This window comes from Lytechinus pictus, chromosome 15 (genome assembly GCF_037042905.1).
Source record: "Lytechinus pictus isolate F3 Inbred chromosome 15, Lp3.0, whole genome shotgun sequence".
In the NCBI taxonomy this organism is placed as follows: domain Eukaryota; kingdom Metazoa; phylum Echinodermata; class Echinoidea; order Temnopleuroida; family Toxopneustidae; genus Lytechinus; species Lytechinus pictus.
Window position 1 is genome coordinate 30907272 of NC_087259.1, and position 23158 is coordinate 30930429.

A 23158-nucleotide genomic window follows, 5' to 3' on the forward strand; every position below is an offset into this window, starting at 1 on the left:
ATCGAAATAAAGCCAGTGCAGCTCCCTCTCTCTGCTGACCAATCTAATTATTTTCATTCTACAATCAATCTTCATCTACTACTCACATGTACTGAGGTAGGTATGTGATGTGTGTGGATGGGAAGGAGAGAGAGAGAGAGGGGGGTGGGGGCAGAGGGAGACAGTCAGATAGATGAGAATATCATGGATCATGAGAAGAAATAAAATAGAATATTGAAAAAAGAAGGGGATTAAAAATTCTCACAAAACAATTGAAAGAATTTGGACAGAATCTTTCCAAGAAAAGAACCAGGAAGCAATAGAGAGCAGAAGAGACGTAATAAAAGAAGCAGAAAGATAGAGAGAGGGGGGGGGGCAGATCTCGAGAGAGAGAGAGAGAGAGAGAGAGAGAGAAGAGAGAGAAAGAGGGAGTGAGAAAAGAGAGGAGTGAGAGAATAAATACTGTTTCCAAACTATTTGTAAGGGCCTTACATTTCAAGAAATCCTAGGACAAGAATAATACAAATTACGATATTTCATAATCCAAAATAACCATAATGTCAGAAATTAATGCACCTAATGTTATATGAAATGCAACATGCGGGGCAACATGGGAATGAAAAGCAGAAAAGAAACAGAGGAAGAAAAATTTGACTACATGTTTAATGTTTTAGCCACTAGATGGCAGCAGAGCAATAGCTGTAATGATATACATTGTTGTATTGCAACCAGTTTTATTTCTGTCAGTAAACGACAAGGCGGAATCAACCATAAAATTCAGACACACAAAAACAGTAATATTAGTTCATTTTTATTTCTCTCACATGGTGAGAATAATCTTACATTTAAATATCAACTGTAAGTTGTAAGTAGTTATAATAAATAATTCATGAAAGAAAAAGGAACAACATCATATGTCTTCTTGTTACTATTATTAACTGCAAAGACTTACCTGATATCATATCAGGTACGTCTTTCAAATTCAACAGGATGTATGTCATATGCATTCAATGATCAGTGAATTTGTAAATGAAAATTCTTTTAATATAGTAAAAGTCTCAGTTGGGTATTGAATATGCATGAGATTAGACTTGCAATGATTGACATGTTTCTGTACATAGAGGGAGCTATTGATAATTGTGTTTCCAGAAGGTACATACAAACAATCAATAAATGACTCATCAAAGGATCATCCAAGGGTTATTCCGATCATTGACAAGGAATCCTCAGTGAAGAAAACAAATCAATAGTTCCTTAAGGCCATGGTAAATGTTGATAAAAATATGTCTTACTTAAAGGGAATGTTCACGTGGACGATAAGAGTAAAACAAAATTGTGAAGGTTTGATAAAAAACAAAGGGTGTTATGAATATTTGAATCTTTTAATTTGTGAAATCCAATATAACTAGGGTAGGTTTAAACAGTTTACTCCTAATTATCACTAAATCAAGTTTCTTATTCCGTGACGGAACTTTGTAACCATCTATAAAATCTTGAACTCCCTTGATTAATGCCAAATGAATTAGGAGGAAATAAAGTGTTTGAAGGAAACAATACAAGTTTTGTGGTGTAAGGGGTTGGGCTGTTATAGGAAATTAGAAAGGATGTTTGGATTTCTAGCTAACCTGATTCTGTCATTTAAATACCTAAATCACAAATCAAATATCCATCAAAGCTGCATTGTAAGGCTATAAATCATAGTTGCCTAATTGAAAAGTAGTGCATGAAGGAGACAAAGGTCTTTAATTTCTTTTTGCCACTTAAACCCTCCACTTCTCCCCCAAAAATCTTCTTCACATGTTTTTTTTGTTGAGAATTATGAATAAATGCATCTTTAAAGTACGAGGGAAATAAAAGACTAGTGCTTTTCATCAGAAAATTCAAAATTTTTACAATAAAACTAATAGCAACAAAGGGTGGTTAAGTTCATCATGGAAATGCAAAAACAAAATAAAAACATCAATAACTACAGAAATAATGAAACAAACTATTATTAATTAACTGACAAAATCAGAAATATTTTCTATCAAAATAAATTGTACAGTGCTAATTTTAAATGAATCAAAGACAAGTTTCATTGAATTGCACAATCAGCTAAAAGAAAACAGAACAATTCTGTATATTATGGAGTGAAAACACTTCATTCTAATTTGTTAATGACATTTGAACTTTACACGTTACTGTCTACAGCATCCATATTGATTGATTTTCAGTATAACAAACAACACTCAGCCATGCACAGTAAATTACATCGAATCGTTTCTAAGTGCTTTTGTAATTTCACAAAAGGTGACATAGTGTTAATGAGGTGAAGAGAGAGAATTTTGGGTGGTAGTATCACCTCTGTATAAATCAATGGCAGAATGAGTAATAGTATGAGCTGTTGCTTTATACAGTCTCACCTGCATTATGCGATTTGATATAGCAGCAGTGCTGACTTTCAAAACAGCTATGGAATAATCATTCATCAAAGAAAAGACTAATATTATAATAAAATATTATGTCCATTGACCCAAAATGACCTTTGACCATGATCATGTGACCTAAGACGTGTGCAAAACAATCATTCATACTTGATTACCCTTATGTCTATGTTTATTTAAGCTAGATCCATAAACTTTCTATATGATGCCGATTCAACAAATACTCCCAACAATTAAAAAACTTAACCTTGGTTAAGATTTTGATATTGATTCCCCCAACATGGTCGAAGTTTATTGACCCTATGGCCTTTGACCATGGTCATGTGACCTGAAACTCAGGCAGAATTTTCAGTAATACTTGATTATCCTTATGTCCAAGTTTCATCATGTTCATGAACTAGGTCCATATACTAATTTATGATGACATTTCAAAAACTTAACCTTGGTTAAGATTTCATTGTTGACAACGCGGCCGTCTGAAAAGCAGCGCCTATAGTCTCGCTCTGCTATGCAGGCATTACAAAAAATCTGTCACACTTGAAGATATTATGCTGACCTTCGTATTGCCATGATTGCAAGCCCTTTTAATCATGTTATCCATTTCTTGATATAAATAATTGCCACTTTGTTTATCATTAAAAAAAAAAATTAACAATGAATTTCATATCAAACATTGATTTTCTGATTATGAACAATACAAATTTTGGTATTAACAAATATAATAAGTGTTAATGGCTTGCTATGTTTATGTTGGCATATGCTGTCCAAAACATCCCTTTGCTATATGATGAACCTTAGCTGTCAGAAACAAAGGTTGGGGTGTATTAGTTGAAAATAATAAGTTAAAATAGATAAAAATCAAAAAAGATAAAAATCACAAATTTCTGTAGTCGTACAGTGAACTCCTTTCCTAATCTCATGGTAACGCTTCACTGTGTTATCTGTTGTCTTCCATACATTATTCATTTATATCTCTCTATCAGAGACCAATGTGCATAATTGTATATGTAATGAATATTGAGATGATCTACATATAAATTGGAATAGAATTTTGAAATGAATATTGCTGGTAGTCTTGCTGAAAATGTGAAACAACAAAACACTTAAAAGCTCTAAACAAACAAGAAAATAAACAGTGTTGAGTCTAAGCATTACTTTGAACCCTACCAGTAGAAATAACAAAATGAATATTTGAATTTTGATTGCAGTGAGGTTGCCAACAGAACAAAGAATGATTGCTGCTTTAGTTATTTTTTATTTTTGCTGAATAATGATGTCCTGCTTTCACATGAACCATGGACTTATTGCATGGAAGAATCCAGGTCAGATTGAAATAGTCCATCAATCCATGGACCTACTACAACTTTAATCACACATAAATTTATTTGAAAGTTTCTGCTATCAAGCCTTTCATTGTTGTACTTTGAACTCTGATTTAACTTAAATTGTCAATTTTGATAGCTAAATATATAAAAGAACCTATGCTTTATACATTTTATCACTTGCAATGTACTTTGAGAAAATCCATGCAGAAAATGCAGTTGTAATAGAAGCAGATAAGAGTCGTCCAGATCACATTCCTCTATGTTTTAATATTTTCTTCTAAAATATCTTAATAAGCAGTGCAGATCTGTTTACATTTCAATTGTTTCATCAAACGGATACTTGAAATCCACCATTCCTGATGAATACATCAAAATAGTACCATTCATAATTGAATTGAAAACTGGCCCCAGTTCTAGCCCATTTTTATTCATTTGTTGTCTTTTGCTTATTTTCTCTACAATTCAATGCAAATAATTTTCGTATTCTATAATAAAATAAGATAGAGACAGCAAGCAGGATACATCCTCTTTGCTTTCCGTGGATGCAATCTCATCTCAAAATCATTTACATTTGCAAGAAATAGTTGAGACTGGAACTGACGCCTCAAATAACCACCAGACTAACCACTGAATAGTTCTGATGTTCAAACAATGATAACATTCTTCATTCAAAAGCAAATAAAGGATTGATTTATCAGAAAGAGCTCAATTATACATTTCAAATTAAAAATAATGCTCAAGGAAGTGGTTTCGTAAAGCCCACTTTACCCCTTCAACTATGCTTAAATCTTGCCGACCTATTTTCTGAAATAACTTTGATATTTTAATGACTTCAATATACCTTCAAATGAATATATGATTACACAAGAATATAAGTAAATAATCTAACTTTGGTTAATCAGTCTGGGTTTGTGTCCCTTTGTGGTTGACATTCAAAGACTGCAAAGACTGGTTTTAACCTCAAATTTAGCCACAAAAAAATGCTTGCACATTTGCTAATAACTAGATTAATATGGATTTATAAAGATCTATGACTAATTGTGATCCATTTAGTTTAACCCTATATAATATGTAAACTCATTTAAGAGTACATGGAGAAGGGTTACATTTTAACATGAAGTCCAGTTGGAAGAGCAATTAAAACAACAATGTTAATTTAAGTAAATAAAGATAATTAGTCTTACAGCACTAAAAGAGCAACATTTAGAAAAATATCAAAGAATAATCATTGTCAATATTTTTAACTTCAAAATCAGTTTTAAACATATCCCCAAAAGTTATAGGAATAAATCACAAAAACCTGAAGTATGGACAAGTTTCTCAGATTTATTGTGATGGAAACACAGTTCAATCAAATTATTATTCAAACCTATATACCTTAAGCAGATCCTTTCTGGTATGTTCTCGAAGTTACAAGCATGTGCAATATGGTCACATAAGCAGGTTAGGTGCGAAATTTAAAATCGCTTGCCTAGCAGCAACACACGGCACCCACACTCAACTACACGTTGGGCTAAAAGTTCCTGTAATGTGCTCTCACAAAACTAAAATACCTGTGACCTTGGAAAAATCCCTACGAAAGTTCTCGTATTTGTACCTATTTAGCGAGTATTGTCTTCAGGGATATTACACGTTATTTGCTTTCACACTGCTGAAACTACCTGGTATTTTCTGATCGGGGTAGGGCAGGGCAAATTTTCTGATCATGAAAATACCTGGAACTGACAAACTTTGAGGCGGTCTGAAAACACTGAATGGGATTGTGAACGGTAGGCTAGATAGACTTCTATCAATACCTACTTGTTGATTAGAGCAATCCAGTACTACATCCATGATTAAAGTGCAAATTAAGGTCTGAGCCTGCAGACTAGACAAGTTATGTTGAGTACTGCAACATACAAGGCAGATTCCTATTATAAAAATTACATTGAGAAATGAGAGTTCATCATTCAACTTAATACATCCAAGAAACCATGACATTAGCTTTACTTTAATAATTGCCATGTCATGTAGCATCATGGTTACATGAAGAAGTGAAATTCTTAGCTCAAAACCATCATGAAACTCTCATCATAGAACCACTTTCACTTTAATTGAAATCAACCAAACCAATAACAGCGAGCCATGCTCTTACTCCCTCGCAAAAGAAGGCGTTCTTTGATAACACAGACCCCATGGGCAAGAAAAACCTGTGAAACATTAAGCTGTTAGAGATGATAACCCCCTATGGTGAAAAGCACATAACATATCACAGTAGGGAAACATACCTTTCAAAGAACATGAATAGTCCTCATTGTCAAGGAGATTTCAAGGTTGTGGTTTAACTTTGACCCTAATCATACTGAAAAACTAATCTAAATATGAAATTCCCGGAATGTCCGAACTTTCCTCTAAAATATAACATCAAGAACTGATGGTTTACATCTAGATCCAGATAAATAAAACAAAGGACAAGTTTTAGGCTAAACCAAAAGAACATTTCTATATAACTTTAACCCTAAAGCCCTATTATTTCTCATTAGAAATTGCATAAAAAAAGTAATAAGTCCTTTACACAAGTGAACATTTTGTATAAATATGATTTTTTTTCTTAAAGCAAATTCTTAGAACATAGTGAATGGGTCCCACAATGATAAGCTTCTCCGACATACAAAGGAATTCTAAAAAAAAAAAGATTGGATTTTTACTTCCAGTCTTTCAGATTCTCATACTCTATTAATATCATTATGAATTAAACCCATCTAAAGTGAAAACAGAGAGCGTGATCAAACTTATGAAATAATTCTCAAAGCTATGTTGGATTTCTTTTCATGTAATGACCAGCAGTGTACTGCTTGTCTAGTATTATCAAGTTCATCCTACTCATTATGCAACTACAGTGCAATAGCAACAAATATCAAACTGAAATATTTCAATATATGACATCATAATAAAAAAAAAAAGACCCCCTGCACAGATCCACAGCAAAGATGCACTCATGTGGGTTGATACATGGAAATGTTTCTGGTAAGAAGAATAAATATCAAAACAAAGGATTTTGCAATCATTCCATGAAATGAATATAATATTGGTAATTGTTTTGTTGATAAATGCGTCAAGTTGGAGGGTGAGTCAAGTTGACATGTGGTAATGTGACATACCTACATTGAGAGAGAATGATTGATTGTATATGAGGTGGGCGTTGAAATTGACTTACATGATCTTCAAACCATTATCATTTTAGCCCAACTTATTCTCATTTTGCTGTGTAATAACTGTGGGATTCTACAGTACATATTGTTCATTCACTATTCCTTATAAAGAACAGCTACTAACTAAAAAAAAATAAAGCATAATCCTGGCTCCCGACATGTGGAAGAAAAAACAAAATAAAAATGAATGAAATTCAATAAGCTTTTATAAAATGAAATATGAAAAAGTGAGAAAACATGGTAGATTAAGAAAAGATATATAAATTCACCTTAACTTCAGTTTGATGTTAGCTATTTTAATCTTTGAAAAACTAAAATTGATCCAAACTTACCAATGTTACGTCTTCGTAAAGCCCGATACATCCTCTTTTCTTTTGTCACACCACAGCCGAAGCAGATACAACAAAGCAACATGAGTTTATATCAAAACGAGAAGTCTCATCTCTTATTCTATGTCATCAATGATTTTTAAAAAGTTTCTTCAGACCTTGTTCGCATTCAGAAGGTTCGACTCTTTCAAGTTTAAACAGTGTCTTTATGTTTCAACTAATTCATCAACTTGCAAACATCAGTACTTCTTGTCTCTTGTTTTCACAGCAAACAAATCAGTAAATCTCATCCAGATCTCAGGAGTATCTCAACCTTATTCTAATCCAAGTAGCTGAACTGCACTATCAAAATCTGTTCTTATTTGGATTTACAATTATAGAAACTGGGAAAGGAGTGTATCTTTTAGCAATTGGGTTGTTAACTATTGTCAAAACTGGATCTTCTTCTTGGCAGAGGGGACATAAAATTAGTATCTTTAGCATTTTCTCCTTGCTTTCTGATCTTCAGATAGACTAGAAGGGACTTTATTGGAAAAAACAACAAGAAAATTTGCAATGTAATCCAGACTTTATTGACCGTTTTTCCTCTAGTAATCCAATTCAAAAGATGGCCGTAATAACCTTCAATATATATATGTTCTCCAAAGTCCAATATAAGTAAAAATACAATGTAATGAAGTATCCCCTTTAAAATTATTCATGCAATATTGTTACTCATAGATGCATCCTTTTGCACCCTGAGGTACAGATTGTGAAAATGATAATCTAGAAATTGTGAGTATAGTAGGTCAAATCTAATATTGAGAATTGACCCAGATTTTTATTTACCACAATAGACCTGATCATAAAACTTTAATTTGAATGACACTGACTATCAAAGATGGTAACTGATGTATATGTGATTGTCAATTGGAATGCCTAATTCTATTCCAAACTTTTTTTTCAATAGAGTGTAAATGATTAATTTATCTGTATGATGGATTGACTGTATTCAATAATTTTTATTAGCAGATCTTAAAAAGGTCTGAACACAATTTTAGAAAATTATCCCGGATGCTACTGATGCACTACTCTTTCAACTGGGGTGCCTCTTAAACAAGACAAAATACAAACTCCTCTTTTTTATGACCAGTTGTGCCTTTCCATAAATTTGTTGGTTAATCACAAACTGCAGTAGGTTTGACTTGCTTGATGTACTTGAATGCTGATGCTCCACAAGACTTATGTAATTGAATAATCCTCAAGAAATATTGATTAAATTGATTATTTCAAGTTCTAAACAAAGATGTTTATCAAGGATCACAGAGGGAATCCCATGACTAAATGAATCAATACAAGCCCCTTGAGATTGTTATTCTCTTCATGGGCAAAACAAACTGTCTGTAGGCAGCTATGATGATACTGAGATTTCAAGATTTATCAGTTCTCGGTGAATAATTTATCAAGCATTCATGGTTAAATGCATAAGTTGATGTCATCAATGATGTAAAGTTGTCCACTTCAGTGTAATCATTTCAAGAATCATATTCCTCTCAAAAGAAAAAATTGGTGTTCCATGTAAGTTCTGCCATACACTGTCACATTATCTTGAGGACTTCAAATACAGTACCTACTTCAGTAAGATCCTAAGCATGAATGTTGAAATAAACAAAGTTCTTTGATGTGAAAGTTCAGAGATATCATCAATTATAAACAAGTTTTCTTAATTTCTTAAACGCAAAAGACATGTCATCTGAAGTGGATAAAATATTGTGATAACATTCTGGTAAAGTGAACTCCTTGGCACTGTTCAAAGTCCATCAAGAAACTTTCCAACTTTAAAGGATTTCAAAGCTTTTTGTAGACCAAAACACATTTTCTAGACGATGGAGTGTCCATCAATGGCCCTTGAGAAGTCTGGATGATATCCTCAGCGAGTCCTTCTCTTCTTGGAGTAATCACACCTAGTTATCTTTTAATATCCACAAGAATATGAACAAGGAGTTAACAGCACTCCTTGATATGAGCAATTAATGGGGCTGTTATCTACCACAGACTGAACACTGTCTGTGGTTTACTGTTGATGCTTTGTTTTTTGGTAAAAGAACCAACTGAAACTTTGCTCGTTTGTCCTTGTCCGACCACCTGCCTCATATAGGGGTCAGGAAAACAATGGATTCCGATGCTGACAGTAGGAATTTCAAGTCCAATGGTCCCATCTAAAGAATTATATGTTAGTAATAGTCAATGATCCATGATTTGATGCCTTGTGTGTTCCTGTCAAATTTGTGAGCAAGTGAAGTAAGAATAGTCTGAAATATTGACAGTTATATAGAAGTATAACTGTGCGGAAGTACAACACAACATGATCCTGTTCTACACTCTGGTAAAGTTGTAGTGTTTAGTCACCGTCTGTAAAGCATGGCAAGGTATTTTGCTTGTTTGATCCACTTTGCAGTGAATTTGTGGTTTAGTACCGGCTTTAAGCCCCAATCATTTATCCTCGACCATGTAAGAATTTATGGCATGTTTGAAAACTACTCAATGGAACAGAACCAACAAGATCTAATGAGAAGTGGCCATCATGCGGAACTACAAACGATTCATGAATTTATCCGAAATAAGGGGTATCCCCCTCCCCCGGCAAACTGGTAATTTCAATGTTTGAATTAATTTTAATTTTGACAGACCCCACTGACCAATATTCCTGTGATCATCATCACATTACCCCTTTGATAACCAACTCCCACAGGCTTTGTAAAAGAATCAACTGGTTCCAGTAGGGACATGAAGTATAATCAACAGTACCTTTCAAGTAATAAAGTTGCAGCAAAGGAGAGCTTCTTAACTCTTTTCTGTTTATAGTCTCACATACTTTTTATATTATTTATGTTTGCATTTTTAATATGCAAGGCATATTTAACAATAACAATAATAATTCAATGATAATAATAATAACAACAATAATAATATTGATAATATGATTATAAGGTGCAGAATGAAAGAAGAACAAAAAAGAAGCGCAAGAAAGAAAAAACAACTAATTTATCATTTATATAAATGGCCACATCGATTTTTTCCCAATTAAAATGAGTCATGCAATACTGAATTATGCTTCGTAATGTAATCCAACAACTTTTTCTAACTCACTGTATTCAGTGTAATATTTGCGGTTTAAGTTAAACTTGATGAATGTGAGCCTTGAAAACCAATTGCTTTAATTTTGTTTCTCTGATGACTTGGGTAATATTTTAGGCGTTTTTGTCTCTTCTGTTTTTTTTTCCAATTAAAATATTACATGCTCTGATCATCAGTAATCTGTATCAATATCAAAGCGATTTATCGTACCATTAACTTTAGTCATTTTCTAAATCTTATGTATTTACTTATTATCATATATTTCATTTTTAATAAAAGTCAGCTTTTGTAAAAATAACCATCCCAATTTCCTTACACAATTCGTTGTGTTTAATAAAGTTATTATCTATCAATGAAGATAAAATGACCAAAACATGCATGATAGTTAAACAAGTGGAATGCCTCTGGCCGTCTCACCTGCATCACGCGATTCAATATAGCAGCAGTGCTGATTTTGAAAACTACTATAACTCGCACAAGATGTTCAGTGGTACTTGGTTACTCTTATTTCCACGTTTTATGAACTAGACCAATACACTTATAGAGATATGATGGCAATTCAACAAATACCCCCAACGTGGCCAAAGTTCTTTGACCTTACATGACCTTTGACCTTGATCATGTGACCTGAAACTCGCACAGGATGTTCAGTGATACTTGATTACTATTATGTCCAAGTTTTATGAACTAGACCAACACACTTTCAAATTTATGGCTGTAATTCAACAAATACCCCAATTTGGCCAAAGTTCATTGACCCTAAATGACCTTTGACCTTGATCATGTGACCTGAAACTTGCACAGGATGTTCAGTAATACTTGATTACTATTATGTCCAAGTTTCATGAATCAGATCCATAAACTTTCAAAGTTATGATGGTAATTCAACAGATACCCCCAATTCGGCCAAAGTTCATTGACCCTAAATGACCTTTGACCTTGGTCATGTGATGTGAAACTCATGCAGGATGTTCAGTGATACTTGATTAACCTTATGTATAAGTTTCATGAACTAGGTCCATATATTTTCTAAGTTATGATGACATTTCAAAAACTTAACCTTAGGTTAAGATTTTGATGTTGTTCCCCCAACATGGTCTAAGTTCATTGACCCTAAATGACCTTTGACCTTGGTCATGTGACATGAAACTCAGGCAGGATGTTCAGTAATACTTGATTAACCTTATGGCCAAGTTTCATGAACTAGGTCCATATACTTATGCTGTTATGCTGTCATTTCAAAAACTTAACCTCAGGTTAAGATTTGGTGTTGACGCCGCCGTCGCCGTCGCCGCCGCCGTCGCCGCCGCCGCCGCCGTCGGAAAAGCGGCGCCTATAGTCTCACTCTGCTATGCAGGTGAGACAAAAATGATTTATCAAGCACCATGGAACCTGAACTGAGAGGGCTTTAATTGATGATCAATCAAAACCTGGCATTTAATATTTGTCTGAATTATTCCAGGATGATTATTCCATTCCCCCATTTGATCAATCATTGGTCATTGATTTTTCTCTGATAGTAGATAAGTAAACAAACTTTCATCAGCAAACAAGAATACAGGCCTCAAAGTCTTATTTGCTCCTCTATTATTAGAAACATAGGCCTCATACAAGTCACAACACAATCACCATTATCATCATCATCATTATCATCATCATCGTCATGACATCATCATCATCATCATCATAATCATCATTATTGCCATCATCATAGTCATAACCACCATTATCATCACCATCATATTTCAGGATTGAGTTCCTACTCTTTGCCATATGCCCAAGAAGCACTCTAAATATATCATGAGCATTTATCTATTTTTAACAGACAAGAAAACATTAATTACAAATTTGAGCATGCATATTTTAATGTCCTTGTGACACTCAACAGACGATTTTCTTCGTCAAATCGATCTTATCGTCAAAAGGATGAACCCAAACTTTCAGCACATAATCCCTCTCTCTAGTATTTCATGCATCACCCATTGACAATTGAATGACGTGACGACATGTAAATTAGCCAGACGATCTCTGAGACTCTAGAGGACAGTATACTCTCCCAGGATGCATCTCATAATAGCTTAATGCATAACTTTACAATGCTCTCATTTTAGAAGCTACCCCGATCATTTAGACCACATTCAATTGTTGTATAGTACAGTAACCAAGAAATCTCAACAATAAATGCATGTTTTCTATTGTCGGGATGTCCCATGATATTGCTTATTCATATAATAATGGATGCTTAGCAGCATATCAGATAGCCCCTCCCCCTCCAAAAAAGATGATTTCTTCATGAGTGATGTTAAACATAAATGAATTGTATGAAAACCATAAAATGGTTTGAGAACAGTTAAATCATTTTGGATATAGATTAGAGAATGGCCTTACATGTACTTCCGAAACCAGACCTCAGAGCTGTATTGCTCTTTAAATACACCCCATGAGAACCAAATGTTGACAAAATTTTAAGAAAGCACTATCAATATGAATCTTGAAGTGATAATACATCTCTTCCTTGGATAAAGACCGGTGAGCAGATATTTTGAGCATTCAGTGCCTACTAAGTGTGTTTTTTTCCTAAGAAAATGATACATCAACATGATATTCAATCGCTGTTCACAAAACATAGTATACATTCTGTTTAGTGTAAATGACCCCAAAGATTCTTAATCCACAAGTGCTAGGCGTCGATCAATCTGATCCTTTTCCTTCTCTCTTGACGGACACAGCGAGATCTCAGTTGGCATTTCGGCTGAAAGCTAATCATTATAATGAAATACTAGCCAAGAAAGGAGTCTGAATCGACTCACTAGACACTTTATTTCCTGCATATTTGTTACATTTCTCTGTATTATGTATATATTTAGAAAACCTAAAAACAAACTGATTTAATTACATAATTATTAAATACTACATATTGATTGATAACAATTGATTCAACAGAAAAAATAAAAAAAAAATTAAACAAGTTAGAAATAAAAATGAATCCAGTGCATGGCATGGTTTGTCAACGTCAATTTCATTTGACTAATTTTAACATTATATCATGATGTAATTTGAGGGTGTACTAAAATTATTATATTCCATATATGAGGTGGAAAATACCCCCCCCCCTTGTGGTTAGTTTCAGGTTCAGTGTGGGTGTTGGTCAGCTTGTCCAAAAACTGTAAATGTGAGTTAACAAAGACGATTCAAATCATACCATTGATTGTTCAGTTACACCTATCGAGCTATATTGAGATTCATCCCACAACTAGCTTCATTTTAAGTTTACTATGCTGATGTAAAAAAAAAAACAGTCTGCCCAAAGGAACACCAAAAGGTTAACATCAAACTTGAAATCACATGATGAGTTACTTAGGATTAATCTGAATTCCACTTATTTCTTTGAAGAACTTTGGAACTAATACCCCTTTCATACTGCCCTCTTCATTTTTCACCTGCGAACTTCTCTGCCTCGCATTCCTCACTTCCCCGGCAAAGAAAAAAATGTACCCTTTCGCACTGACATTTCTTCCCCGGCGAAAGTCAACGGGCGATTTGCAGAACAAAACAAAAGAAAATTGTAAACAATACTTCTTACCAATTACAAAAAGGTATAAAAAAAATTAATTACAACATATTTTGGAAGTATTACGAGAAAAACAAACAATATCACCTTGTTTTTATATTTTAGCGCATTTTATACATGTATAAGTGCTTTTTAATAAATATTGTTAGTAAAAAAAAATTATGTCCGAGGGAATCTATTTGGCCATAGCATTCAGCTGAGCTTGCAACTTATTGCGCGCAGAATCTCGGTACAGGGGACTTTGGGAGAGAAAAAAATTAACCTCTGACGTCATTAAAGAGGTGAAGTTCTCCTGTATACCTTTTATACGGGACACTTTCCCCTTCGCTGGCGAACTTCGCCGGTGAAAAGCGCAATATGAAAGGGGTATAAAATTCATGTGAGCACTCCAATATCCCCCTCTCCCTCTAAAAAGAAGTCATTCTTGGATAATCTTATCAAAATTTTGTTGCATTCTCACATTCCTCCTTCCAAAACAGAACTCACATAAAGTCTGGATCATGTTATGAAAAGTGATATTATCTTTGACTAACAATTTATGTTTATCTTTTGCATTGAACCTTAAAGGTAAATAAGAAAAATACCCCCTAAATAATACTAACATAGAACATAAAAAGTAGATAACCTATCTCTGTAAATATTGAGCAAATCATTGATCATTCATGTCATTCAATGATGAAAAGTTGAAAACTAAGAAATCTATATTTTTATGAAGTTGTTAACAAAATCAGTTCTTTAAAATAACAAATAACAATTTCCATTAACAATATTTGTTTGACAGGATCCTTGATAAATGATAGAAAATGCATCTAACTCGGGCATGGAAAAAATATGTTTATAAAAAAAAAAACGTTTTGAGTATTTTTCTTGTACCCTACAAGTAAGTGTAAGGCAAGCTCCAATGATGGATCACAAAGCTGCCAATTTTTGTTTATTGATCACCACCTTACACAAAATATTAGTTCTCACCAGAATTCCCTAAGTTTTGGTCTACATTTTGTCCCTTTAATTTTCTGCTCATAGAACAAAATTATCCCCAGGGCTGAATACCCCTTTAAATATGAAGTTTCTAGTTTAGGGTGATCTTGATTATTTATAAATTCCACAGATTCCATTTAGATGTGACATTGTCTGCTCACAGTGTAAAACTCATCCATTTCTTTTTTGGTGAGGATTTTATCTGTTATAAGGATGTTAGCTCCAACTCAAAAGCATACAGGTAACACCCTTTCAGCTCTTAACATCACAGTGCAGATGTTTTTTCTGAGTTGTTGGTAATCAAATAGTAATCACAGACACTCTTGACGAGACAAGGACGTGTGCGAATTATACTGGTCATTACAATAATTAACGTTGATGTTGTACGCTCATTACCAAAATACCAATCTACATAACACCATGCTTGTCCTTTGAACAGAGATTGTGTACACAGAGAGCATCTGATTTGAATGCAGCATTGGTTAAAAAGGAAAGATAGATGGATTTAGAGGATCTGTAAATAAAAAGTAACTGAAAATTTGATTCAAACTAAAGAGAGAGAGAGAGAGACAGAGTACCCCCGTATATAACAGAATGGGCAGAAAGGAAGGCCAGCAAAAAAGATAGTACAAAGTGTTGCTATTGTCATAGAAACTGTCATGAAACCATGATAACAGCACATGAAGGAAACAGAAAAATGAGACTGGACATGAAAATTCCAGCATCATGTAACTAGTCTACTCATGGGCATACCAACTCTACCCCCATCCCCAATGAAGTGAATAAATAAAATAAGAAATATTTTCAATCACTTACCTCCTCTAAAGCAAAAGATTAATAGAGTCATCTCCGATCATCAATTACAATTCCATATATGATTATTTTACAGAATAAGCCATTATGTTTCAAATATTCTCCAATATTCCATATATCATAGAGAAAGTCTTCACTATGCATGAGTAAACGAGTGAAAAGAAAAGGTGATGCTTTACCAGCAAATATCTGAGTTGAAGTGAAAGTGAGTGTACGACTCCACATGAAGCAGGGTTCAACCAAGATGAAGGTAGGGATCGTGGGTGTGTGGTTGAGGGAGGGATGGAGAGATAGAATGAAAAGATGGGATAAAGAGTTTAAAGGAATTGAAAAGAGGAGAAACAAGAGAGGAGGAGGGGCAGGAAGAATGACAGCTAGGGAAGGACTGAAGAAGATGTGGAGTGATTCAGACAAAGTATGGAAGTTAAAGGGATGGTCCAGGCTGAAAAGATTTATATCTAAATAAATAGAGTAAAATTCACAGATGAAAATGCTGAAAATTTCATCAAAATTGGAAAACAAATAATGAAGTAATTGAAATTTAAAGTTTATCAATATTTTGTGAAAACATTTAATATATGCACATCGTCATGAATATTCATAAGGTTGGCTGATGATTTCATATTCCCACTTTTCTTTTTCTTTATGTTATTACATGAAATCATAATTGTTTCATTTTTTTATACATGTGTAAATGATGTGTCTCCATTATGATGAAATAAGTTGCGGCAATAAATAACTAATGCACTTAATCAGTTGTCAATCCAATCGTTTTAGTTCTTGGTAGAAAAAATTTGAATAAACCTAATTTCATATAACAAAATACAAAAGAACAAGTGGGGATATGGCATCATCAGCCCACCTAATGAATATTCATGAAGACATGCCTTGAACTGTTTCACCGGAATAATGCAAATCTTTAAAATTCAATAACTTTGTTATTTTGTATCCAATTTCAATCAAATTTTCAGCATTTTGCTCTTTGAATTTTACTCAGGTAGGAAAAAAAAATCCTTGAATGCCAGAGTGCCTGTAGGCAGTGAGGCTACAGCTGGGGTAATAATAGCAGCACTTTGTATCCTCTGGCAAAAATCACTTTTAAAATCCAGCTATTATTATTATTGCTATTACTTAAATTACTTACTCTTCTTCCAACATTTATATTTCCCATTTATAACTGATAATGACAAAACATTTCATATTTCTATTTAGACATGATTAACTGTTTGATAACTAATGTTTATATTCCTCACTCCAGTTTAAATAATTCTTTGCCATCACTTAATAAGTTTTCTGCATTTGTTTGCAGTGACTGACGCAGGTATGTTACTTGGTGGGCTGGGAAGGATACATGTAGATGTTTTGTAAATTAAAGCATTGATTTTTTTTTCTCTGTAATGTGTTTTCTGATCAATATTTGCTAGTTTAATGTGTAGAAGAGTCAAACATGCTAGTTACTGTGCATTCCCACCAGAGATTAACCATTCTCTTTCTCTTCCTTTAGCTTGCTTTCTCTTTCTTTATCTCCTCTCGATTTGATCTCTATTCCTTCATCATTGCCCTCCCCTTCTTCTGATTTTTTTTTACTGCAACTGAATAGAAAGAATCTAACTCTAACTGGACAGCTTAACCCATTTAGCCTGGAAAAGCAAATGAGAAGCAAAGTTAAATCTTTGAATATTCTATGCAATCTTCAAATAAGGTCAAACTTTACGAGACACAGTTTTTGAACTGGACTGACATTCTGGCTCTTGAATATTGATCGCTGCCGGATTATAACAGAGCAGGTTGACTCCAAGGAAATTGCTTGCCCCGATTCCCCACATTGTATAGTTTATGAATACTTTAATAAACTTTCTTATAATTTCAGACAGATATACAAACATCAATATCAATATTCTTATCACAAATCAATATCATCATGACAAAATTTGTATGACAACAGCTATAAAATTCAATTTTAAATGCATTGTCTAACAATATTGACTTGCTGTGTCCTGCAATTTTTATTCTCCACTTGGGCTTTACATAACCAAAGTTAACATATTTTCTGAAGCCTAAGACTTGTACATGATAATGGGTTTTGAAGCAAACTCTACTTATACAAATACTATCTCTCAGCACTATAAATAAGTAAGTTTAAGGGGAGAGAAGTGTATAACATTAGAGTTCAATGTTCTCCATTTCTTCATTAATATTCATCCCCCTGTCATTTCAAGCAGATGATAAAAAACACAATTCATCTTTGCTAAAAGCCCATTCAATTTTCCATTCTGGCCGTCACTTATAAAACAGCACTCATAATTCCTGAAAGTGCATTAATTTGCATTTCTCTCTATTTCATGGAAGTATGGACACTCAAGTAGTAGGGTTTTTCTTTTTAAAGAAACAGATTTGAAATTGCATAGACGAGTTGTAGAATTTAATCAATATCGAGTGAAATCAAGCAAAACTTAAAGCTAAAACAGTTGTGGCAAACAATGGTTAAATTAGGAAGTCATCAAGATAATAATTGATTGTTACCATATTATGTAGATATAGGTGTAATAAGTACATGAAAACTTGACTCTGTGAAATAATGAAATCTAAGCTGATAAGCAAGCACACTGAAGATGACCTTCCACTTTGAAAATATAATTTTATTTAAAATTGATAAATGTCAGAGTATAGATAGGGAGAGAGAGAGAGAAAATAATAGAGAGCTTTAGAATCTGAAGGGATAAGGTTCTGTTCAATCTCTAGCATAGTTTGTACTTTGATCAGTCTGAGAGTTGATGCATCCATGTTTTATCAGTTTAACACCTTCACAATAACTTAATGTGTCATTCTCCATGGTGTTGCCATGGTAACGAAAGGAAATCAATTCTATGACAGTCATGCTGTGTGTTGGCTTTTCAATTGGACTACCTGTGTTGGGAAAAGACACTTTGATAGAGTTTACAGAAGAGATTTTTTTTCTTGGACATAGTGTCAGTTTGATGTAGCCTTGTGTCTCATGAATGGAAAAAAAAAAGAATTAGAGACCGTCTCACAAGTTTTCATCTTTAATGTTTTGTGGTATATCATTACATTTGAGTAGAAGATATTGGCAAATTACTTTTCTCTGTAGATGCAACGTTGAAAAAGTATCTCTTTTAATTGGGTATATTTATGTCTTCAGTGAAAGTTGTATCAAGGATGAAGAAAATCTTGTGTATGTATGAGCTTGTTTCTCCAATCTTCATAAACAACATTAAAGAAATAAATTAATTCTGAATAAATATTCTCTTCAATTTGTTTATATGAACAACAATTAAAAAAACCTTCATTTGTGATATTCATATACCTTGAGCAAGGCACCTCCATTTACCTCAATGGAAATAGCATGAAAACAAGGGAAATCAAATATCATTATCATTGTAACCATACCCAGGTTTATGCTGTTAGGGTTGATATTCAGCACATGACGGTTAGGTGAATGTGCTGGTAGCTGACTTTAAAAAATTGTTTCATTTTTTAACTTTACTATTGGGGCTGAGTCCTTCATACAACTCAATCATCCCTGAAGGCATTATTCAAATATCCAAATAAATATACACTATGTGTCTTTATTATGATGGTAATAATAACAAATTTTGGTGTTTAAAACTGTAGTCAAATTGGTTAGTTGAATGTGCTGGCAGCTTGCTTTGAGTCTTCTATTCTCCCTATTATTTCTGCAGGCATCATTCAAATATCCGAATGAATATACGCCATTTGTCTTGATGATAATAACAATGAATTTGTGGGTTCTTACATTGCCTTCACGTCTGCCAGAAAGAACGTTTTTGGCATTCCACAATATTATTATTGCAAATTTTAAGATAGCCTACTATACTATAAAGGCACAGCCAGCATTTCCAGAAATGAATTCTTTGATTTCTTGATCTAAAGGCTCAAAGGAAAAGGGACCAAATAATCTTCAAGCTTTTATCCCTCAAAAACAAATATTCATATCTAAATTGCTCTTGTGACATACCAATTTGGCGCTTCTGTTTTGCGGTCTATCGGGGGGGAGGCGCGCCACCATTAGACAAATCAAACATGGAGTGAGGTGGAGCCATCAATTCATTTGATGAGTGCAAGAAAATCTGAGAAGACTCTCACTCTAAAAAGCTTGGTAAACATTTCCTTCCTCTATCAAGTAATAAAGGAGTCAATGCACCCCTACGGCAAACATTATAGATGGGACTATGAGTCTCATATGCAGACCTTGTGGAGTAATGTTCTACGGATGAATTGGACTAAATGAACATGGAGGACTGTTCCTTGATTCAATTTTATGAATGAAAAGGAATGTTATACCAGGATAGATTGGCTACTGGTGAATGTACACAATTATATAGGAGCATGCTGCACAAGTTATTGATGATTGTGATAAGAAAGACCCATGCATGAAACAAAATTAATGTCATAAAGATGAAACATGGTAAAACTAGTTAACTAATAGACTTAAACATCTAACTCTATTCAAAATTTCTGATTCTTCAGGTACTACTAAAACTCATTTCCTTATTCCAATGAATCTAGCTAAGGTTATAGCTCCCTCTCTTTACATCTGTAGTCATTTTTAAAGTGCCTTCAAAGCTCTCTATTATTTGAGTATGTATTATCTACCTGTCAAAGAAAAGAAGGGACATGTTTTGAGATTTCATCATCATACATACATCTTATCCTGTCCTTTTCAAACAAGTATAAGCAGAGATCAGACTTTCTAATTTTCAAATCTGCTTGCATATTAAGCATATTACCGGTAAATCTTATCCTTCATGCAGTATTTTTTCAATACACAGAAAGGACAGCATTTGTAACATATCATACCATATATATATATCGTCGCTGATTCCACGAAGTGGCACAACGTCCCAAAATCATGTGAAAAGTCAATTTTTAGTTTCTTTCAGTTTTAGTATTCTCTAGTCATGGTCTATTATTTCCCCGAAATTTAGAACCCAATTCTCTCTAATTAATGAGATAATTAAAGTGAAAAAGCGACACAAGCCTTAGAGGAGAATGAAACCTTTGGAACAAGATAGCTTGTGTGAAAACAGAAAAATCAAAGAAACAGATCAACGAAAGTTTGAGAAAAATCGGACAAATAATGAGAAAGTTATGAGCATTTGAATATTGCGATCACTAATGCTATGGAGATCCTCAAATTGGCAATGCGACAGAGATGTGTGATGTCACTTATGAACAACTCTCCCCATTACTCTAGTATATATTTCATCAAATTGCCTCTTTTATCACATCTATTAGTAGATCATGTGTTCTTTCTATAGGAGGGCATGTAATACAGAGTTTAAAAAATACATCATGGATAAAGAATTTGTATCACCATAAGAAAATGCAAAAAGGGACATTTTAGGGGTAATTTATAGTCCCTCACCGGGAATGTTGTTCACATGTGACATCACACATCCTTGTCGCATTGCCAATGTAAGGATCTCCATAGCATTAGTGATTGCAATATTCAAATGCTCATAACTTTCTCATTATTTGTCCGATTTTTCTCAAACTTTCTTGGTTCTTTTTCTTTGATTTTTCTGTTTCGACACAAGCCTACTTATTCCAAAGGTTTCATTCCCCTTTAAAATCCTTTGTAAAAAAATCCACGAAGTGGCACATAGGTGCGCGCTGTTTCTAAGCACAAAACGACACTCGTGTTTGAATCACTGCTACGTCAAGATTTGATGTTCATTCGATAAATTTTTAACATGGAATGCAGCTGTAGATACTTGGCTCTTGGTATGTGCATTCTTCATTCTGTTAAACTTCATAATCATATTATAGCAATGGGCAGTTGAAAATGTGAAAATCTTTATTCGCGTTTATCTCGAATAGTGATTACGCGCATCAACTATCGTGTGTGCCACTTCGTGGATTCTGTGACATCTCTGATTCCACGAAGTGGCGCAACATCCCAAAATCACGTGAAAAGTAAATTTTGAGTATCTCTCTGTTTTAGTATTCAATTTCAAGTATCTTTCAGCTTTAGTATGCCTTGGCTATGGTCTATCATTTCACCAAAATTTAGAACCAAATTCTCTGTAATTAATGAGACAATTAAAATGAAAAAAACGACACTAGCCTAAAATCCGTTGTAAAATAATCCACGAAATGGCACGCACGTGCGTGCCGTTTCTACGCACGCTGAAGTAATATTTTCCACAAAACGACACATGTCATGCTTGTGTTTGAATCACTGCTATGTCAAGATTTGATATTCATTCGATAAAATTTTTACATGGGAAGCAGGAGTAAATACCTGGCTAGTGGTATGTGCATTCTTTATTCTGTTAAACTTCACAATCCTATAGCAACTGGCAATTGAAAATGTAAAAAATTTTAATCGCGTTTATCTCGAAAAGTGATTTCGCGTGTGCCACTTCGTGGATTCGGCGACGATATATATATATATATATATATTTTTTTTTAAAATATAAATCACCTTTTATTGATAAAAACTTTAAAAAGGAAAACAATTTCAATAAGCCCAGGTTATCTGTTCTAGACGAACAGTAAACAGGGCAACATAAAATGAATATACATAAACAAACACAAAGCAAGAGATAATATGCACATGGATTATAAAGAGTCAATTCAATTATGTGTCATAATATTTGTGACGGATGGATGATGGACGGATGGACAACATTAGTACAAAGGTATTTATTCACTAGAAATTTGCTGACAACTACCAAAAAATAGGGTAAGTAAAGCTGTAGACCCAAGTATTTTTTTTAGTAAATTTAAAGAAAGAAAAACTGTTGGCTTGTTGCATTAGTTTATCTGGTTTTACCTTATTCTTGTCTCTTATTAATACTATAATTGATCATAAATGCTTCTGATTCATCCATGAACAATTCAAGTCGATATCCCTTCCTTTGTCTCATGATATGCTAATTCTGATCCTTATAGTTATAATTAAGTTGGACTTTCTTCAGTCAAGATGCTTTTATTGGTGCTTTCAGACCCCCTCAACAATAGAATATGTCTCTAGTATTCTCTGATAAGGACCTCTACCCAAATTTATGCCGATCAAATATACCAGTTTTGCCTGTGTGAAAGAAAATTTCTTGTAATATCCCCCAAAATATCAACGAATTAGTATGCACTTTCCCAAATTTTACAAGGATTTTTCCAAGATCGCTGGTATTTTCACAGTGGGAAAGTAAATTACAAGGAATTTTTAAAACCCAGCAATGTTAAGTGCAGGTGCTATATCCTGCTTGGTTTGCGAAATTGCCAAGCTATCACATTTAAAAGCATACTCAGACTGAAAATCAAATTACTGAAACTTTAAAGGAGAATGAAACCCTTGAAACCAGCTGAATCCATATCAAAGAGAAAAATCAAAGAAACATATTGTTGAAAGTTTGAGGAAGATTGAATGAATAATAAGAAAGTTATG